This window comes from Colias croceus, chromosome 14 (assembly GCF_905220415.1).
Source record: "Colias croceus chromosome 14, ilColCroc2.1".
NCBI lineage: Eukaryota > Metazoa > Arthropoda > Insecta > Lepidoptera > Pieridae > Colias > Colias croceus.
Genome location: NC_059550.1, coordinates 5,923,614 through 5,946,283, shown reverse-complemented (window position 1 = coordinate 5,946,283; position 22,670 = coordinate 5,923,614).

The window sequence follows — 22,670 nt, the reverse complement described above, 5'->3', positions numbered from 1 at the left end:
GTGGTTGGCTGCCCCTTTTCTCATTCCCGAAAAATATCCTCTAAAATTACCCAAGATTCTTCCAATGATTGTACCATACGTTGGAAATTAACTTTAGTCAACAATTGACCACGCGCCAGGATACTTATTTCTACTACATCCTCACGCAAATCGTTAATTTTTTATGAACATTGAATCTGTAAATAAAAAAAATGAAAAGATTACTTTACCTTATTTTATTAAAAAGCTACTAACAAATAAAATTCTATCAAGAACTTAAGTGACCTTCTTTGGGCGTATAATATAGTCTTGTAAAAGTTATACATAAAAATAAAATTTCATCATTTTCTTATTTTGTCGTAACTTCAATTCTAATTAAAAACATGAGTCTAACTATATAATTAATTATGTATAAAGAATAAATATAAAAGCCACAACTTACCTTTTGTGGGAACGCAAGAAGGATTTTATAAAATGTCACAATTAACTGTTAATGGTGTCTTGTTTGACATCAAATAATAAACATCTACCCTCACTTGTAAAATTTTATTTAGTATATTCACATAAAATATAAGCACCTGAAGTGGACTCTGGGAAGACATGGGTTAAAAAGTTAAATAAATAAGTACAATTAAAAACCCCACCAACATCATATTATTTAATTCTTAATTATAAATTTGCAAGAAGCGTTAAATATGTAAATTGATTTGATTTTAATGAAGTCTCATAGATGGCGCTGTTTCATATTTGTCTTTATACTACTAAGATTCATTAAACTGTTTCTCTGCCAAAATTACGTAAATGACGTAGTTTTTATAGTGTAAAGCTAGATAATAGCGTGGCTTACCCAAAAACAACATTTAAACATGAGTCTTTAGATTGTACGCTGTGTAATACACGGAATACGTTAGAAAAATAAAGGTTCACAGCTCCTCCCCCGGAGGTGATAGCATGATAATGTGTATATAAAAGCCTCACCCGACCTGTTAGTAATATTCATGCAAAATTTGAAGTCAATCTATGCGGTACTTTTCGAGATTAGCTCGGACAAACATACAGACAAACAGACAAACAGACAAACCGACAAACAGACAAACAGACAAAAATTCTAAAAACTATGTTTTTGGCTTCTATATCGATTATAGATCATGGATTATGTATTCTTTTAAAAAAATATTCAATGTACAGTTTTGACTTTCCTACGATTTTATTATATGTATAGATCATCAGTATATCATAGTGCAGATGTATCTTATACTAGCTGTGCCCCCCGGTTTCACACACATTGCTCCGCTCCTGTTGGTCTTAGCGTGATGATATACCTATAGCCTTCCTCGATAAATGGGCTATCTAACACTGAAAGAATTTTTCAAATCGGACCAGTAGTTCCCGAGGTTAGCGGTTCAAACAAACAAACTCTTCAGCTTTATAATATTAGTATAGATTAATAAAACCATTTGAGTAGACAACACGAGAATTACGTATCGCGACAACAATATACGGAGAAGTCACAAGTTCAGGGACTTAATCAAATGGCGATTAGCCTATCATCAATCTTCAGAGAACAATGATCCTTTAACTAAGATGCAAGGATACGGAATAAACCAGGGAATACATCGCTTTAAGTTTACAGAATCCTATCCTAGTATACAGCGCAAATTCTCCAAACTACAACTTAAAAATAAATTGAGGAAATATTTATTTTACTTTTGATGAGTTTCGTTTAAAGGAAATATGATATTTTATCGTTTCGTTTACATCTGTATTAATATTGAAATAATATAAGGTTTTCAATTTTCATTTTACATGAATTTCATTTCAAAAGCCTATTAATGTCTTACCGAGTAAATATTGGATATGAACTGAATTCAAGTTACATTCCGTGGAAAAGCCCATTCGTACAACATCCTCTAAACAAAATTCTAATAATTGTCATTAATAAATATAAGCAAATAAATCAAACAACTGCATGAATCACACTCGGATAATAATATACTTATCTACTATTCCAAGTCAGAATATTGTGCGTTTCATAATTAAATTTATACACATTCCAATGTAACAAAAGCTTGCGGATTCATCGTAATTCACAGGAATAATATACAAGGCAACAAAACGAGTGGGCGACACTACAGCGAACCTTAATCAAACCATAGTTAATAGAAAGAGACGCGCGACGCGGCGCGTAGGCAGAATCATTTTCGATTGGAATCGATGGGTCGATGTTTGAACATCGATACATCGATACCAATTGATTAAAGCCGAGATCAAAGATGTGCTTCCGCATGACAGCGGGCAATCGTACCCCCACTGATAGATTAACGAGACGCTTCCTACACGAATACTAACGACAGCAGAAAATTACTAAATCGATACACGATAATCGATCTTATTAAAACCGAACAAATGTCAAACTACAGTATCTATTCGTTCTCGAATGATCGCATTCATATGTGAAGTTGCTTAACGTTTATCCGACTTCGCTAATCAATGCACTAAACCTGTTCGGAACAGAAATGTACCTAAGTATTTGTTAATTTGTTGTTTCTGTTTTCAATTCCAGTTCCCATGCGTACTTTAATTAAGCTTTAAACATTTCATTCGGCTAACTAAGCAGATATTGTTCTGTGATATTTATGGCTTTTCATATGTTGGATACATTAATTGTAATGAAGAAGACCAAAGTATCTAATTGTGTAGTTGGAAAATTCTTGATTGTGTTTTCTGTTAAATAATTTCTTAATATTTTGAATAGAGCTGTATAAAAAGTTCAAAAGTTCGAACTGTAGAGGCGATAAATTTATAATGGAGGTATCACAGATTATAAACACAAATCTAATAGAATCGAACAATCGTATCAACGCAGTACGTATTTCACATTAGCATAGCTAATTATCTACGGTTACAAATTCGGCATTAACGGGGTACACCGATATATCAGTGCTCTAATGAAATCGCTCTGTAATCCCACTCAACAATTTACGAGCCGAAAATTAGGGGACACTCGCTGTTACCGTATTCTACGTTCATTTAATTACTCTAAATTTGAAATATGCTAATGTTTGCGTATTAGGTTATGTGATTAACCTTTAGTGCAGCCGAACTAATAAGCGCTCGAAATAACTGACATTTCAGCGGCTATCATTCAAATTCAAATTCAAATTATTTATTTCTTCCTTTTACAATAGGTCCTTAACTAAATTGTGATTGGAACACTCCTAGTAAGCAAATAAATGCTTGTGTCAGGAGGTTCCGCTCTTCCTTAACACTATTAGACACAGAAATAAAACAATATGAATGAATACAATGCAAAAACACAAAAGAAAAGAAAGAATTTAACAAAATCTCAGTATGAGTGTGTGTGTGTGTGTGTGTGTGTGTGTGTGTGTGTGTGTATGTGTGTGTGTGTTACAGCACGTTTATTTTTTATATTGGAGCAAAGCTTCGGTATCTGAGTAGCTTAAGGGTTTCAACCATTCCGTTAATACTTTTTTACAGTTTTTATTGAGCAATTTACCTACATTTAATTTTTTATTTATTTTATTATACAAGTTTGAAGATTGAGCAGTGAATTGTGTTTTAGCAAAGGATGTTTTAGTATGCGGAATTTTAATAATATCATTTCTTCTTCCAAAATCAAGCGAAGGATTAAATAGCAGGTTTTTGTGAGTTTTTAAGACAGAGTTTAAAATATATAATTTTCTAACAGACAAGAGACCGCAATGTTTATATAAATCTTCTGTAGGAAATCTAGTTGGTTTGTGGAACATGACCTTCAATAAGCATCGCTGGCCCCTCTCAAGAGATATTATTTTAGATTTATTGGCACCGCCCCATATTGAAATACAATAGTTGAGTATAGATTGAGCCAGAGCAAAATATACTTGATTTAATAGTTTTACTGTAGCCACATCACGCAGTAATTTAAAAACCCATATAAGTTTGCGGAGCCTTCCGTTAACAAAATCAATTTGATCATGCCACGAAAGCCTGTCATCGATAACGACTCCCAAATACTTAACAGAACGTAATCGCTCAAGGGTATCGCATCTGCAGCTCATTGAGTTTCCTGTGCAATCTTGGTGTATTTTTAAAGTTAGGCTACTTTTTGGTTGAGTTCTCTTATTTAATGAAAAACATACGTAATTGGTCTTTTTAACATTCAATGTTAGGAGATTTATTTTTAACCATTTGGCTACTACCAAAAGTCCTTTTTCAGCTAAATTAAAAACAGACTCCCAACATGAACCTGTAAAAACTATAGCAGTGTCGTCAGCATATGAGAAGACTTGACCTCCTTCAATATTTAGATTCAATAAACTATCAATATAAATTAAAAACAGTGTTGGACCCAATACGCTTCCTTGTGGAACTCCAAATGTTATGTCTGAATAATTACTTGTTAGATTTTCAATTTTAACACTTTGACTACGGCCTAGTAGGTAGCTCTTAAAAAGTTTAAGTGGAGTCCCTCTGATACCTATATTTTCAAGTTTGGTTATAAGGGTTGGTAAAGAGACGGTATCAAATGCCTTTTTAAGGTCTAAAAAGACAGATAAACACTTTTTACCACGATCAAGATGTTTTGAGACTAATGTTGTTAGGGAATCAATGGCATTTTCGGTTGAGACCCCTTTCCTGAAACCAAATTGTCTAGGTGATAATAGTTTGAATTTAGTGAGATAATTTATTAGACGACTGTTAATTAGTTTTTCAATTACTTTTGAGATTGCAGATAAAACAGAAATGGGCCTATAATTGTTGACATCGTCTCTCGCACCTCCCTTATAAATAGGTGTTACTAAAGATCTTTTAAGCATGTCGGGAAATGAGCCAGTTTTAAAACAAAGGTTTGCGAGATGACTAATTATAGGTGAAATTATATTTTTAGAAATTTTTAGAAATTTTGTTGGAATATTGTCCCATCCAGGCGCGCTCTCCGACTTTAATCTCGAGATGATACTCTCTACTTCCGCTGGGTTTGTATCTAACAGTACAAAGGAAGACGAGTGACGAGTTTGAACGGGGCTATTGTTGTGTAACATAATCTGGGGCTCATTATTAATTATATTGTTTGCTAGATTTTTTCCTATGGTCGCAAAGTAGTCATTTATGTATTCGACTGCTTCATTTGGGGTTGGTTTAATTTTAAGTAGGTGATCGTTAGTAGATTTATTATTATTAATGTAAGTTATATTTTTTATTGTGTTCCAAAGTGCTTTAGGATTATTTTTGTTAAGAGACAACTGTTTTATTTCATATTTACGTTTCAGTTTTTTAATTAACTTGTTACAGAAGTTGCGATATCTTATATACGAAATTTTTAAAATTTCATCAAAAGGAGCCGATTTTGATTTAGCTTGCAATTTATTTCTGTTCCTAATACATCGAAGAATTCCAGGTGTTATCCAGGGTTTAATGCAGCGCTTTGATCTTGGTACATGTTTAATTATTTTACTTTCAGTCAGAGAATGCCTTATCTGCGTAGTTAGTTTTTCTATAACAATGTCCGGATTTTCGTTTAACAAAAGTACAGTTATATTTTTTTCTAATAATTTTGTATATGCCGTTTCGTAATCAGTAAATTCGAAAGTTGCTCGTCTAGTCTTATTATTATAATTATTTGATTTTAAGGAATGTAGTGCTAGAAATGTACAACAGTGGTCTGTTATAGTAGTTGTAAAAATAGCAATGTTAGCAGTGTACTTCTTTTTATTAAACTTAACCATAAAGTGATCCAAGCAACTATTTTCTCTTGTCGGGAGATTATGACCAGGTACTATACCGTGCATTGCCAGCATATTCAAATATTTTTCTCTATTATTAGTATCATAAGAGATTTCATTTTGCTTGGATATCAAATTTATATTTATGTCTCCAGTTATAATTATATTCTCAGATGTAATCGTGTTTAAGTAAGAGTCTAATGAGTTTATGAAATCAGATGCATTTGTTTTGGAGGGTGAACGATATATACCTAATATAGTAGTATTTAAAATGTTGATTTGAATACATGATGCATGAATTAATTTAATTTCCTGGATGATAGGCTTAAGATTATCTTTAACATAGACCACGACTCCGTCATTTTGATTAAGGTGATTAGTGGATTCGAAACAGGTATACTGATTTAGTTGTGGAATGTTCTTGTGAATATTTATGCGGCATTCAGTCAATACCAAAATATCGGCATTAAAATTGAGATTAGATAGGTTAACTTGTAAATCGTCGAAATTAGAATAAATACTTCGTATATTTTGTGAAATTATTGTCAAGTCCTTATTATTAATTTGAAAATGATTTTTTAATTCATGCATATCGCATTTGACCGAAAGTGTTATGTTGGTTTTGTCAATGTCATTTATTGTTTGTAGATAATTATTCATAACCAGTTGAAGTAAGTTTTTGTTTTAGATAATTCGTGATAGCTTTTATATAGCAACTAAGCACCTTAGGTTTAATAGATATGTGTTTTACAGCAGATATATTGTAAATAATTCGACAGTAAATAATAAATTTAAAGTATCTTATTTGGAATGGGATTATGACTTGAGAGGTCGTACTGTTTGGTTGTGATTCAAATTTTATAATACTTTGTGGGTAATTGTGAGAGGTGTGTGAGTGTGTGATTGAGTACAAACATTTTTTCACTGATTTTATAGAAAAAGAATAACTTAATACTATGCTTACAATTTTAAGTAGTGGATACATATTATTATATACGTAGATCAGGAGAACCGTGGAGTTAAATTTAGAACTATAAAATAATGGAACGATTCCTCGGCAGTGGTTGCTTATTGATAGTCATTTGTCCTTCACTAGATCTTGTATTTGTGCCTCAGACTTTATCAAAATGATTGAAGATGTGTCATTTTTACGAATGTATACTTTTCCATATGCAGTCCAGCAATATTTGTACAGTTTTTGTTTAACTAAGTCTCGAGCTAGGAAATATAGGCGAGCTCCCTTTGAAGTTAGTTGGTTTGAAATGTATATGGGTGTATCTTCAAAAGTACGAAATCCTAAGTGCCTTGCACATAACTTGTTTTTAGTTTTAAAATTGTAATCCTTGCACATCTTAAGAATGTCGTTTTTTAAGATCGTTGAAGAAGTTTCCACCACAATGGGCATATTCTTTGCATCCTGCTTCTTGCCGCGTACTCTATATATATCTTTTATATCAGATTTATTTAAATCACACCCAATCGTTTTGGAGAGGCACATAACCATGTCTACTAAATCAAGTTTCGTTTCATTTGGTTTTGACGGAACATTTTTTAATTCGAAATTGGGCTTTCTTCTTTCTTCTTCTCCAAATCATCATTTGGAGTTATTTGATGTGTTATTTGCGTCGAATGTTTAGCAAACAAAAATGCATTTCCGAATTCAAGTCTGATTTTTCAATCCTTGGTTAAAACTTATTCATCGAATATCGTATTAAACTACCATTTCAAAAATTTATTGTACCTAATTGTCCCCATCCGATTAGGGCCCTTCTGGCCTCCTCCACTCAAGCGACAGCTCAAGCCGAGGTTCGTGGTCCCCGTCAAGGGGGGACGCCCTTGTGCATGTCGCTACCAGGGTGAACCTTCAGTTCACCCCCGCGTCCGCGTTAAAATGTAGAAGCCCTTCTGGCTAACATTGAGAAACACCTTACAAAAAAAAAAACCTAATTGTCCGTATTTGTCAGTTTACAGGTGACATTTTAATATTTTCGTGTAATACTTTATTGGACGGATAAATTTTAACCAAGGATTGAAAAATCGGCTCTAAAAGTGACTAGTTTTACCATCAATCAAATAAACATAAAAGGTCAAATGTGATTTGAACTTTTATCAATATTAATTTTTCTTTTATTCCGATGAATGAAAGAATTAATCAGAAGCTATAGGTACAAATTATGAAACCGCAACGTAAAATATAAAGTGTCTATCTTATCTACATATTACAAACGGTCTGCCAAATATCATTTACATATAAATCGCTGCAATTATTTATCTCACATCATCTCAAGAATGATGTATTGAGAGATGCTAGTGTTCACAAATTCGTGTCGAGTCAACTGTTAAGGGTTAACTGGCTCTGAACGCTTATCACGATCTCCATCGGTGACCCAATAGTTTTAATGAAAGTCAACCGAGTAGTGGAATCGATTAGTCCCATCTCGCTTGATACCATCACTAGCTTGCTGGGACGGATTGTGATGAGGAAAAGCCTTATATGAGTGTGAAATGCCTTACATGAGTTAGCGTACCTATACAATACCGATCAAAGTTTCACGGTCCGTTCAAATTATGTTTAGCTCAGTTTAGAAAAAACTTCCATTATTTAAAATGCTTTGTCTATAAAAACATTATCATTATTGTCTATCTAATAGTAAATAGTGTCAAGCATTGTGTTAGTTTTATACAGAATTAATCAAGAACATATAATTGGGGCTCAAACGGTAGAGGCCCCAGCAAAGTCCGGCCCTTGCAAAAGCCACTAGTTAGCTATCATTGTCCGTTTAAGCCCCGTTACCGGTAGTCTAGAGATTAATGATAGAAGTTTCATTGTTTGATACGATAGAAAAATCTATTGAATCTACATCGTCCATCAATGACAGAGTTCGACTTGAGTGCGTATTGTTTGCTATGAATAATTTAAGCTCGATTTTTGTGCGATTTTGCTTAGCGGATTTGGAATTAATTAATGAGGTAGGATTAATGGCTGTAGAATTGTTTTTGTTTAGCCGTTTCTTTGTTTTTTTTACAGTAGTTACCAAAATTGAAAATGTCAATAATTATAAATAAATACAGATGAAAGTTTTATTTGTTAATTATATTATGTTTTTACATTTCTATATTCTCTATTTGAATTCTGGAAAATACTAATTTAGGTTGGTGCAATCGGTAATCATAAAAATTTATACATTTCTTTTGGCCAAATTAAAATTTTGATAAAATTTTAAAGATTCTCAATTATATCAAGAGATCAGATTATAAACACAAACAAGTTATAAATCAATTGAAAGTATACACAATCAAATGTGATAACCATTGCATTGCACTGCATGGTGTTTACAATTTACCCTAAATATGAGATCATTTAAATAAATGAAGCTCCGAAGTGTGTACTGCCGGCGGACTTCCGAAAAACATATCCGTCTGCTTCCCAAACCTTAGAATATGTGCCAACCGTAGAGAAGACTGACGTTTTATATTTTCCACTATTTACTTCTTGAGATTAAATTCAATGCGGCATAGATAGTGGATGCTCCAATCTTCTCTGCGGAAAATCTTTTACTTTTTAATATGTTTTGCCCTATATATGAAAGGAGCGTGCACTAAAATGTTTTAATATTTTAGTGGACTTCATAGTTTCGTTTTTCTTTGATGGTTTAATATTAGCTGATTAAATATAATATCATTTGTTCATTCATGAATTTTTAAATTTAAAATACTTGATAGTTACTGTAATTTATCACTAAAATTAAAGACTTAAGCGTTACGTTTTGTCTTTAATACATAATATGTATTATGGAGTTAATCTGTCGTACATTTAATAGAAAATCTGTTTTTTCTAGTTTTGTCATATTTTATCATTTCTTATTTTAAAATATCGTTATTTTTTAACATATACGGATTAGGTATATAACTATGAAACAGCTGCATAAAGAGCCAATATGTGCAATAATTTAATAAAACAGGAATATACTAAATCTTAAACCCAAAGTTTTAACACAAGATATTTCAACATTTGGTGCTACGCCCATCCTAGTTGGTCAGTTAGTTCGAAATTAATTTCGAAGTTTGATCGAAAAATGTTTCCTCAAAGTGAGTTTGTCGTTGAGAAGTCACCGCAATACTATCTGCTATAACAATAGGAAATGAAATGGACGATATTTTCTGTGAAACTTAAGACAATATCGGTAAGCTTGGCTGTTGTTGTGAAATCAATTCGATTAATAGGTTCTGTGTATGAATTTGTAGCGAATATGTGCTTTATTATAAAGTTTTAATTTAAATAGAGAATACACGTTAAAATGAAGTCCCATGTCCCCTAGTAGGGTAAGGGGCAGATGCATTATACAATATACATCTATTTCTCTTGCATTATTATATATATTAGGGACAAGTAGGTGATCAGCCTTCTGTGTCCTACCAGACCGAGACATTTTTTTTTCTTCGTCTCCACCGGGAATCGAACCCAGGACCCCTCGGTGTTGCGCTCACGCGTCAACCACTGTACCAAGGAGGCTGTCATTGGTCTTATTATATGACGAATACACGTTAATTGGTCAAAATTTTTGACAATACAAGATTAAATAAATTGTCAGGTACATCCGTAGTTGAAGTGATTAATGCATGAACATAGCATTTACTGTATGCCATAGACGAAAGGGACAAACAGTCATGATTTAGCACGGCACATTAATGGCTAATCACCTTGTCAATAAAGGATATCGAACAATAAAACAGATGTGAACTGCATCTGCCCTGCAATCCGCAAAGGGTCACGGGACTTCATATTTCATGGATTCGCGTTAAAAGACGATTAAATTTTCTCTTTACGCAGTATGTATGGAAATCCTCCAAATATTTGAATAACTAATATACATGTTAAACATTGATTATAATATGATAAATGTTAAAATTGTGTAAAATAACAATGAATTATTATAATTCGTACATAAAGCGTAAGCTGTTGAATCGTCTATAATTTTTATTAGCTCTTTAAACTTATGACAAAGAAAAACAATGAAAGGTAGAGATCAAAGGTATTATTGCATAAAATTGTATGTAAAACCCTACTCGTGACTCATATGGATCTTTTTCTAAATTTAAAAACCAGAAATCTTTGAAACTTTATTTTTAAGAATATTTTTAAGAAAATAATTTATAAGTGGTCGGAGTAAAAATTAACACAACGTATAAATCGTGTAACAAAATATAAATAATTAAAATCACTTTTCTGTTCTGTGATTAAAACCTAGATATTTAAATTAAAAGCTATTCAAGATTAAAAGTTATTTTTTTTTTATATTGTAAGGTATCTTTACAGAAATCCCCGTGTGCATAAGCATTTACGTGTAAGCTGAAGCAATAAATATCCAAACTCCAAAGCTACAAACTACCCATATTACCCGACTCGTTAATAAATTAACCTCACTCCAAGAGATCCTTTACCTCGCGCCACCCTTACAAATTTTCAGTTTATAATTAACTGCTTCATTATATACCTGTGTTAGGAAGACGTCGTATGTAAATTCGCTTTAAATTATACAGCTTACGTACCTTTACTTCATGTTACTTGTATTGTGAATGTGTATATTACGCGCAATTTTAGTACTGAAAACTCATTTCATCATTTTCGTAATTTCTCACGCTAAGCTATTTTTGTTACATTTTTACCGATACAAATCCTAAATTAGTTTCAGTTCCTAAGGTGCCTATTAACAAACAGGTGAATGGTCCAAATCTATATATATAAAACTCAAAGGTGACTGATATAGTGATCTATCAACGCACAGCCCAAACCACTGGACGTATCGGGCTGAAATTTGGCGTGCAGGTAGATGTTAGGACGTAGGCATCCGCTAAGAAAGGATTTCCCGAAATTCTTGCGGGAACGGGGAAAACGGGGATGCACGTACAAAGTCGTGGGCGGAAGCTAGTATAATTATATTTTCTCTCATCATCATCATCATCTCTCTATTTTAGTTACTCACCTGAGTTTTATGTGCAATTATTATTCAATATAGCTTCGCGAAAGCCATTTTTTAAAACTCTACGAGAAAAAGTAATAAAAGCGTAAATATGCTGTACCGTGCTATGCCGAAAAGTTTATTACGCACCGTTGTATATCTTTAATAACTGTCATCGAACAATGTATGGTTTTCATATGAAAGGTTAATATTGGTTTAGTATGTAGATTTTTCTAATTCCCTACCAAGGCAGCGTCGGGTATGAAATGTATTTTATTTTTACGTCATCGTAAATCTTCTCTCGCAAGCCGTAAAATGAAAGAAGCCTTCAGTCCCGAGTAGCTACTGAAAGATAAATATTGCACATAAATTTCGCATTTTCAACAATATCATGTTAGGTATCTATTAGACATAAATATGGGTACCGGGAACCACGCGCCATTTTGTTAGTTATTGAAGGAGAACTGAAAAATATCGTACTAAAGTATAATGTTGTTTGATTTACACTGAATCGTTGAAAATAGAGGAAAATTGAAGTTATTATTTTCAATATTTCTACCAGATTTATGTATAATTAAATTAAAGCACTTGTAGTTTTATTTAAATTAAAATTAATTATTACAGTGTTATTATTTTACGTTTGTACTTCATTCAAATTCTAAATTAGCCCAAATTATATTTCATACTCTAAATCATATTTATACGTAAACTTACCTTTGACTTTCACTCCTTGACATTGTAAGACCACCTGGTCAAAGATGTTTCACGAAACAATGTTACACAAACATGTCTTGGCAACAATTTTGTTTCGAGCATCATAAATATATTACCTAATTAATTTTCATACGTAAATAGCTTTTCACTGAAATTACCAAGTAAAGGGGCTTCTCAAATTGAAGACATCTAAAGCTTACACACGGAGGTGGATTGAAAATAATCCAAGTAGAAAATTAATCCTTGATTACGTCCCGCTCCCGTTTAGATTTGAGAATCATTACGGCCTTACGATTGTTAGAAGAGACATTTAAATTTCACGCCCACCTGTTTCTAAATTTAGATATTGAAAAACATGTATTATAATTAATATAATAATTTTGTAGTGGAATTTACAGAAAGATCAATCTTTAAAATTTCTCATCTTCTAAGTAGCTTTCTGATACTCTTACTATTTATTCTTCATCGTAAAATAACGTCATTTTGTCCTTACCTCTTTGAAAAGCCAATTTTACAAGGACATGTCATCACATATTATTATTATGAACGTTCTATAAATTTGTAACTCTATATTCGTCCCAGTATCTACACGTATGAAAACGAAATATTTTGCCCTTCTCTTAAGACCCTTTATCGCATCCCTAATTTGAAACCTTTGCCAAAACAAATTCCTTAACGTAAGCAAAGTTAGACAAGAAAATTGAAACATGTTGAATAGCAACATCATCATTAAATTTTATTAAATTTTAGCTACGAATTTTACGATTTTAAATATGAAATAAAACATTGTAAATTAATTAGGCATTGGTTTTTACAGTTTGCTGAAAACATCAAAGGTCTTCTGATTAACTATAGAAACTTTCGTCTTAACTACAAAGACTCAGAAATTCCTTTGTTTATAAATAACAGTTTATCTGAAACTAATACTGCGAAGCTTTTATTTAATACATAATTGATATCACGCAAATACAATTCAATAAAGTATTAATCAAAAGCTTTATTTTTTATTCAACAGAACCGTAAAAAGATTTATTTACTTTATATATCCAGCAACACTGTACTAACATTAATTATTGTTATACCGAACAACTAGAACCATGTTTATTGTTTATCTATTGTGCAACAGTATCAGCTTTGGATTATACAATCCCCAATACGATGTGGTTAATTTAGGTTCATCCAAGCATTTCTTATATAAATTTCACAGTCCGGCAGACACATCGAAATATCAATTGTGTCACGTGGCAATTTAAACAATCATTTAGGAACCCCTCACTAAAAGATCAATTTCGCGCTTGGACAAGTTTAATGTAAACTTAAGTGCGCGGGGGAGACGCCAAATGAAAGCAGTCCCTTGTGCTAACAAATGTCTTTGTTATTGAATTTTTCGTTCTTGTAACACAAAATTTGCAATTTTCACTCTCGATGACGCCTCGCCGTCTGCGTTATTTGAAGGTTTATAAACACATTTTAACTTCGTTCTTTTAATATTTATGCGAGGGATTATCGTTATTTATATTTAGTAAAGCTTGCTTGTTGACTTGGGAGTAGGTATGGTAGCAATTGAAGACGAAAAACGACATGCAACTACGTTTGTTCGATTATAAATATCCATAGACTTTTTTTTGTACTATAATAAATAGACCTTATAATAAACTAAGTAAGCAAGAGCGCATGTAAGGTATATAATAACGCAATAGTCAGTATTTCTGTAGCTTATAATATGTTTTTCTAGTAGGTACTACATGAGTGGTAATCCAAGCCAAGTGTAACAAAATCGCTTCAGTCTTTTTTGCGCGATTATAATATTTCAAGACTTCACATTTTCAGTAACCATCTCGTGAATTCATTATCAAGAAATTTATCTTAAAAACGAATTGTAGCATTTCCCACGAAAATAATTACTCATTAAACTTACACATATTCAATCTTCCATCACTAGGATTTCCCAGAATTCACATAGCTTTCTCTTTAACTCTTATAACTACAACGTTAATAGTTTAATCTTTATATTTTCCAGTTAAACTGAAACTCAACTTCAAATACTTACAACTTCTAACTGAAGCTAACTTATATAAAATCTGTATTAAAGAGAAATCTCTGCAAATAATAGAGCTTCATCATACCATATGTTGAAGACTTCGCCACTTCGATGGAATGGAAAACTTTGATCGAAAACCGCACGGAGTAAGAAACTCGAGAAAATGTTCTGGAAGTTTCATGAATTTTATCAAATATGCTGAAACCAGCGCACTTCACGCAAACAAGACGAGAACACTTCGTATGTTTGAACGGGCATACCGTGGGACGTTCCAATTTATACTATAATATGAAATCCGCTTAATACATTACCAACTTTCATATCTACAGCATATGAAATGAGGTAGAAACTTATGATTTCATGAATAAATGTTGTAATCTAAAAAGATTTAAGCTCACTTTTACTTATATAATCTTTTTAGATTAATCCATAACACCAAAGAAGATAATTTTGAAATCAATTTTATGCATTCAATATTATGTAAATTACAACTTAGGTAACATTGGCAGCATGTTACGTATGAAAACAATACTTTGTAACAAAAACACAACATAATATATGACGAAGCGCTAATAAACACGAAATTCAGTAACACGTTTCACAACCGTCATAAACAAAGAGACAAGTATGAAAAATACAAATAATTCACAGCGGCACCCACTTTATCTTTCACAGTCAGGTACAAAATTTATTTCCGTCCGAAATAATCTAAACAGCAGGTGCAAACCGTAACAGTGCGCCATTTGTTTGCCGTCAGTAAACTTCACCTCGTAACCCTAAAATCTAATTGGATTTAATTCTATTAACGAAGGTCCAAATGGGACCCCGTAATTGCGCTGACCAGGCTCCATTATAGGGCCGCGGCTGCGACATGTGATAGTGTAAAATATTTGTAAATGCTCCTATTAACATTGTTTTGCTAATAAGCGATACCCTTAACAGGTCGGATATCTCTGTGGGGACTCGTTGTTAGGACCAGGAAACCCACGTATGGTCACCGCGCTAAGTAGCAATACTTAATGTTATCTTTACCATCTTGTCGGTTGAGGTGACTCTATTTTTGTTCCAGCTTAACATTATATGGACACTTAAGGACACTCTGGTCTCGGCGCAATATTGATATTATTACATGTAATATGAATGGAACATAAATGCAAAAAATATTTTTATGTCGAACACATTTTCTTAATAATATTTATTTATATATTTACATACTTTTACTCCCTGATAACCTTAAATTATGAATATATTTCTAGGTATACATATCACCGTGAATTTTCCGATGAAAAAAATGGATCAATCACGCCAAAGTCACGTCATATATTATAGGCATTGCACTGAAATGCCTCAATACGTATTTACGTATTGCATAGTAATAAATCCAGGTGGCGATTTACGTGCGCATACATCAAGTACCAACCAACACTAGTAGTTATCTCAATTTCAGCATTTGCACTACTTCAAGTGAAATACAGTAGCGGGAAATGCGAAATTTTTGATTAAACATTTAAATTCCGTTTCTGTTTGGCTACTCATTATAGGTATTTTTTTAATTTTAAAATCGAGTTCATTATTTTGCTTAGCTCGGGTGATAACCGAGTTAAAATAGGTTTTTTTTTTCAAAGAAAATTAAAAAATTACGGCTTTACGGCTTTTTAATAGAATTGTGATAATTTAATTATTATTTACTAACTTTTGGAAACACAGTGTACCCAGCCGCTATAATGCACTAAAATAAAGTCGCGTTCGTTTATAACTTGGACCAATTTTCTATTCTAAGAGGCTTAACTCCATTAGTTACGGTCAAAACGGTTACCCTTAAATATGCAAACCACAGCCTACGTTTCAATCGAACCTGTCGGACCTGACTCAAATTAAAATGAAACCTCTACCGATAGACTATTGTAATTAAAATCACCACAAATATGACCATCGTTTGTCTAGTTTACCCTTTATTAATAGTCTTGATAAATTTGGGCTTGAGGTTATTTGAAAATAGATTTAAATAGAAATGTATGTATCTTGAATGAAGAGACAATGAATACATAATAACGATACTATCCTCTTCGTTATTTTTTCTTTACTTTGATAGCGTGACATTCCATCAAAAATAAATATCATGTAATTTGCCTCCATTGGTAGTGATTCGTACTTTAAAATATATAACTAACACTTTCTCCGTCTTTTGTTAATTTTTTCTGCAATCGTTTTCTGTTTGGACCTTAACAAAACTTTGTCAAATCAATTGTTAGGTATAAGAAGAATCTATATCTGACGACCCACATAACCTTAGACCTCCTTGTTGTTGGAAAAAGGAGATTCCTGGAAAACTACAAGATATTATAAACATAATATTAATAAGAACGAGAATGAACTCTCTTGACCTCTCGTATAACGATATTTTGTTATTTGCACATAAAATTTCCTCGCAGTACGTATGAATATTGAATAGTACAGGATACATCGCCCATTTTTGCAAGTGACTACTATCAAGCTGATTTTCCGTTTGTAGCTTTATTTTGATGAGACAGTAGACACCGAATAATTTCGTGTACGAAACTCTCGATTGTGGTAGCTAACAGAGATAACAAGGATAAAATTTTTTGATTTGATGGTTCTCAAATATTTATTACGCAATTTGTAGGACAATATGTCTGTTGAATTATATAAACATTAACTAAGTGAAAACAAAAAAATCAGCTTGTTAGTAATCATTTATGATGACCTCGTTATCGATACACTTTGGAAAGGGGGACTCTTTGAACCAACCATAGATTTTGTAGGACAAATATTTTTTCGAATAATTTAGGTTATCTTGAGATTGAACAAAAAAAAATTCAGTTAGTAATATTACATTATTATAAACTTTTAATCTGTCCTTTTAAAGTCGGTCAAAATCAACTCTATCTCCGTCAATTACATACAAACATACAAGTGAAACTAATATAAGCGTAATAAAAAGAATAAGATTAAATACAACAAAGTACATATTATGAGAGATTTCCTCAAACACCACTTACATATTATCAAATTCTAACATACCTATTTTTTGGTCAAATTATAGACCAAATTATATAGATAAAGCAAATTAAATGATACGTATATTGTAAACACGTGAAAGATAAATGAAAATGTAATTTGATATCATTTATATTATTTCTAATAACTTGAAATTTCTTATATACTAACATTATAATACCTTTCCACCGCGGCCGCACTCGCGTGGAATTTTGTATTACGTTGACTTTTGAAGAAGATGCGTCTTATAGTTCGACAGTATGATTTTTTATGGCTTCAAATGTACTATTTGGTGTAGGTAGATCCCGTGAACTATTTATTTTAGAAAAGTAAACTTGTATTTAAAAACGACTGTTTCATTTTAAAAGACCATCATGTAGACATAGGTATTCGCGAATTTATTTTTTATTTCTCGACAAGGTACAAATATTCGTTGATGAAACCCTTAATTTATAATTAAAAAAAAAATGTGAAAAAAAAGCTTCCTAGTGGTTTTTAAGTGATTGAAGCACATAACAAACAATGAGACAAACAGAAATACATTTAACTAACCATCTTTTGAGGTCAGTAAAACATCCATATTGAATAGCGTTACCTTCTCTTTTTAGAAAATATTTATTGTAAAGATATAAGTAGTGTATGTAAATTTACTAATTTATTTTAGTATGTATAGCAACGTTTCTTTTCCGCCAGATTTTACCTACATATTTCAGAGGAAATTCCACTTTAAACGGAACGTTATTTTTGAAAAATGTCTCCAAAAAAATTAGATTAACCGATATCCACTTCTCAATATCATGATAATTTTACGGCAATGGAGATTTTATATCGGATCTTTTTATCAGCCATCCCACAGAAGTGCGATTCGTTCAGTATTGTAAAATAAGTCGGTGAAGTGATTGTTTCAATATTGTGTAAAATTGAGTTCAGTGCAAATATTAATTTAAATTTGATATCTGCTTTACATAAATATTTTTAATTTTTTTAATGTTGGTTTGGTTTTTTTTTCGGATTTGCCATATTACTGCCACTTAAATAGTTGATAAAATAAATAATAGATGAATAAAAGTTCACGCATCCTTCATCAATTGATATTGATAAGAAGTTAAACAATTATTACTTTCTTATATGATATATCTTTAAACCTAGACCGGGTCATTTCCTTTAAAGCATTTGGCGCGATAATACTCCATAGAAATAGTCAAAATGACCGTCGATCCTGAAAGTATTGTGAAAAATGAGGATGCAGTTTATGCCTTGAATATATTTAAAGCAACGCTGAATATTATAGCTCATATTCTTATTGGTGTAGTTGTTGGAGCTTGCATTTTATTTTCATTTTCATATGGAATGCCTACGACACCTATTATGCAACACATATTGCTGTGTGCACTTGGGGTAAGTAACCGGTTAAAACAAACGCGAAACACTAAAAAATGTTCATAATCAATATTCGCCCTATCAAGAAGAGAAGGCTATAAGGCGAATAATCATGCGAAGACCAACAGGAGCGGAGCAATGCGGGTGAAACCGCAAAGCACAGCTAGTTAATGATATTTCTCTCATTACAGTACCAATTATTGATGGCCGAAGCCATTCTCAGTCTATCCGCTGATAATGGATGGTCGGCAGTATTGCGGTTCAGGGACAAACGCAGGGCACATACCATTTTACTAGTGATTGGATCAGCCCTTGCTATTGCAGGAACTTTTATCATGATGCTTGAAAATACCAACAACCTCGCAACTACACATGGTATATTGGGTAAGTTTTAATAATAAAATAACAATTAGAATAAAACAAACTTGACCACGATGTCTTATAGCAGTATTGTTTCCAGTAAGGGAAAGTGGTCCACACAGGAAATAATACTGCTTCAAGACATAATCGTACTGGGGCACACATCTCTATAGAAAATTAACATGAAAAATGAATGTACTTCTTCCTAAATCTCTCTGAAGGATGAAGAACCAAGACGGATAATTCTCATAAGAACATCAGCTCTGCTTTATTGTTGTGGTGATAGAAGTATTGCAAAACCTTTTACTTCCCGATTACACTAAAATTAAAATACAGTTACATCTATGATTTCATGACAACAATTTCCATTAGCCAATGGTTTCGACAGAAGAATAATACTGCATAGCTTTAGTATCAGAACTTTTCAATCATCAATATATTAGATGAGCATTGTAAATTCCTTTTAAAATACCGATTTATTCTAAAAGAAACAAATTTTTAATCAGCTACACGATAATTTACTACGGATAAGCCGATAATTATTGATAGATGGAAACAACTTATCTGTCCTAATGAATATATGACATATTGCTTCTCATTTTTAGGTTTCGTAGCCATCGTGTTTACTACCGTGAGCCTTGTTAACGGTCTAATGTCTCTCTATGCGCACGAATGGCGAAAGTTCTGTCCCGGAAAGATTGCAAAGATAACTCACGTCTGTTTCGGGATCATCGCCTTTGCAACCGCGTCAGCCAGCTTGTGCTATGGATTTGATACTTTCTTCTTTAGAATGTGGGCGAGCAGCGCTCTTTCAGACACCCTCGTTGGCTTCACTGCAGCTTTGACCACTATCATTATTATAAATCCTTCGATCACATTCTATAGGAAGATCATGCGCTTTGTTAAGAGGTAACATTGTTGTCTAATCGCGAAATAATACCTACTCTCTCGTGTATGTAAATTAAAATTTGTAAAAAGATCCTTATAATGATTTATTTAAATAAGTTAATAATAAGCGAAACAAAATATTTATTATAGGCGATTAATTTTTGTTAAGGTTAAGTATATTTTGTTATTGTAATAGATCTTGTGATATTAGCAGTCAATATTTATCCATGTTAATATTACTTAAGACTACATTCTAAAAAGTTCAATATGTTTTATTTTTATATTAAATTATTATTAAGTACGTAATTTCATTCTTAAATGTAATAATTATATTTGTATTAATAGACCTCAAACAAGGACACTCCATCGAGCAAAATAAACGATATTTATAATTATTTTATAGGTTGTAGAATTGTATCTTGATTTTGAATATGTGTTCGTACTTATACAGTATGGAAACTCATTAAGGCGCTGCCCTGAGCAAGCATTTCATTCCACTCACACACACACGCCGCACCACAGCTGCAGCCCGACGCCATACGCGAATCATTACGAACGGGCCTCGGCCGGTAGTGTCGACTGTCGGTACACAGGCGTCCACGCACACATGCGTACGTTTTTGGTTTGGAAATAAGAATTTGCGATTTACACGAAATCTATTGATTGGACTAAAAAAATAGCACAGTATTATATTAGTATGTTGCTTGTAGAATTATTTGCCGAAAAAACAGAATGATTGCATGTAGTTTAGTATGGTTTTTAAGCATCAAAAGATTTTTTTAGAGGTACCTTTGAGATTTTTTTCTATCGAGTAAAATAAGTTGTATTGTGTTTTCAACACACTATCTAACTAGTTTATCTCCTGAAGAATATCATATATTTATCTGAGATTTTCTACTGCAGTTAATCATATACTTTAAAGCATTATAATTTAGCAGCAAACTCGCGTTTTGCTCTACTAGTCACCTTAAACCATACATTTATGTATTTAAAACCCATGAATGCAATGACACTGCTGCAATTTTATTAAGAGGTCACTTGTTTGATGTAATTGTAAACCCAGAATTTAAATAAAAATATATACATAAAAGTAAAATGTTTTAATTTAAATCCCTATTGTGATTAACATAACCTGATTTTTTATTTGAAAACTGTAAAAATTTGTGAAAAAATCGGTTCTAAAACATTTAAAAGTGATTAATTATGCACTGGAAAAATGCACAAAAATGTATATTCTTATTTATTGTAAATCCAATAGTATATTGCTGATATAAACAATATAAAAATGTAAAATATATCATGATTGAGTCGTTGTTTTTTTACTTACATTTTTAAGCTCATCGTTATTGTTTAATTTCAAGGATATTAGAAAGTTTTCATAGGGACGGAGTGGAAATAAAAGACATCAATCAATTTAAAAGTATTTATTTTATCATTCTAGTAAAATAGGTCAATGTAACTGATCCCGATAATTTAACTTACAACAATACGTACAACTTACCTATAAAAATATTTAAATATACAATTTACTTTAAAGTTTAAACCCATCTCTTGGAATAATACATATTCATTAGGTACCTACGTTTACCATTATCTAACACCATGACAAATTATTGTGAACGTGAAAACATCATGTTTCTTACATTACTGATGGCATTAAAATAATATATTTGGTCATTCAATATTATAACAGAGAAAACATTGAAATAAAAATAAATTATCACGATCTAAAAGTACGCAGTCACAATTACGCATTCTTAAAGTTGCTATCCTTCCCTTATAAAAGTTGGAATCCCTATTCAGAAAACTATTTCATCTCTTGTATCAAAAGATAATATTATAGAAATAAGAATTATGTTTTTTTGAATGAGATCAGAAAAATAAATTAGTTCATAAGGTGAATTCCAGATGTGGGTTAATTCGGAAAATTGTAAATACCACTTCAAAGAATCGTTTCATTGTGAGAATTGTGAAGGTATCGCATGAATATAAACGGGTTTGATAACAATAGCGTTCATATTGGTTTAATCAATCACTATTTAACATTATTGAATTTACCTGTTATCCGGAATTACCCTAATACACGTCTTACTCGATCGTTTGGTTTAAGAAGTACTTAATACAGCGAAAAACTTTAAACAAAGATAGTTTAAAAATATTACGAAATATTTGTGAAACGTCGAATAACGTGATAATGAATAAATCGCGTGCCAAACAAATGTTGCACTGCTTTATATCCACAATCAATATTAACACGATTGCATTTCCTTTAATGCAATTAACTTAAAAACCGGTTAACCTTCTAGACCACCTAGATTAATAAATACGGGGCTGTTTAATGCGTTCATCACGATACCAAGAAGTTAATTGATAATCGTGGTACATCACAGTAATTTCCCCTGTCGGAGCAATTGCACCGCGTTTTAAGAATCAAATAAAACGGAACTTGTGCGAATTGGACATTATTGAATAATGCCTCTGTTACGCTATTTGCATGTGATAAAACATATTTATTTTGAACTAGCTCCCGCCCACGACTTTGTACGTGCATCCCCGTTTTTCCCCGTTCCCGTAAGAATTTCGGGAAATCCTTTCTTAGGGGAC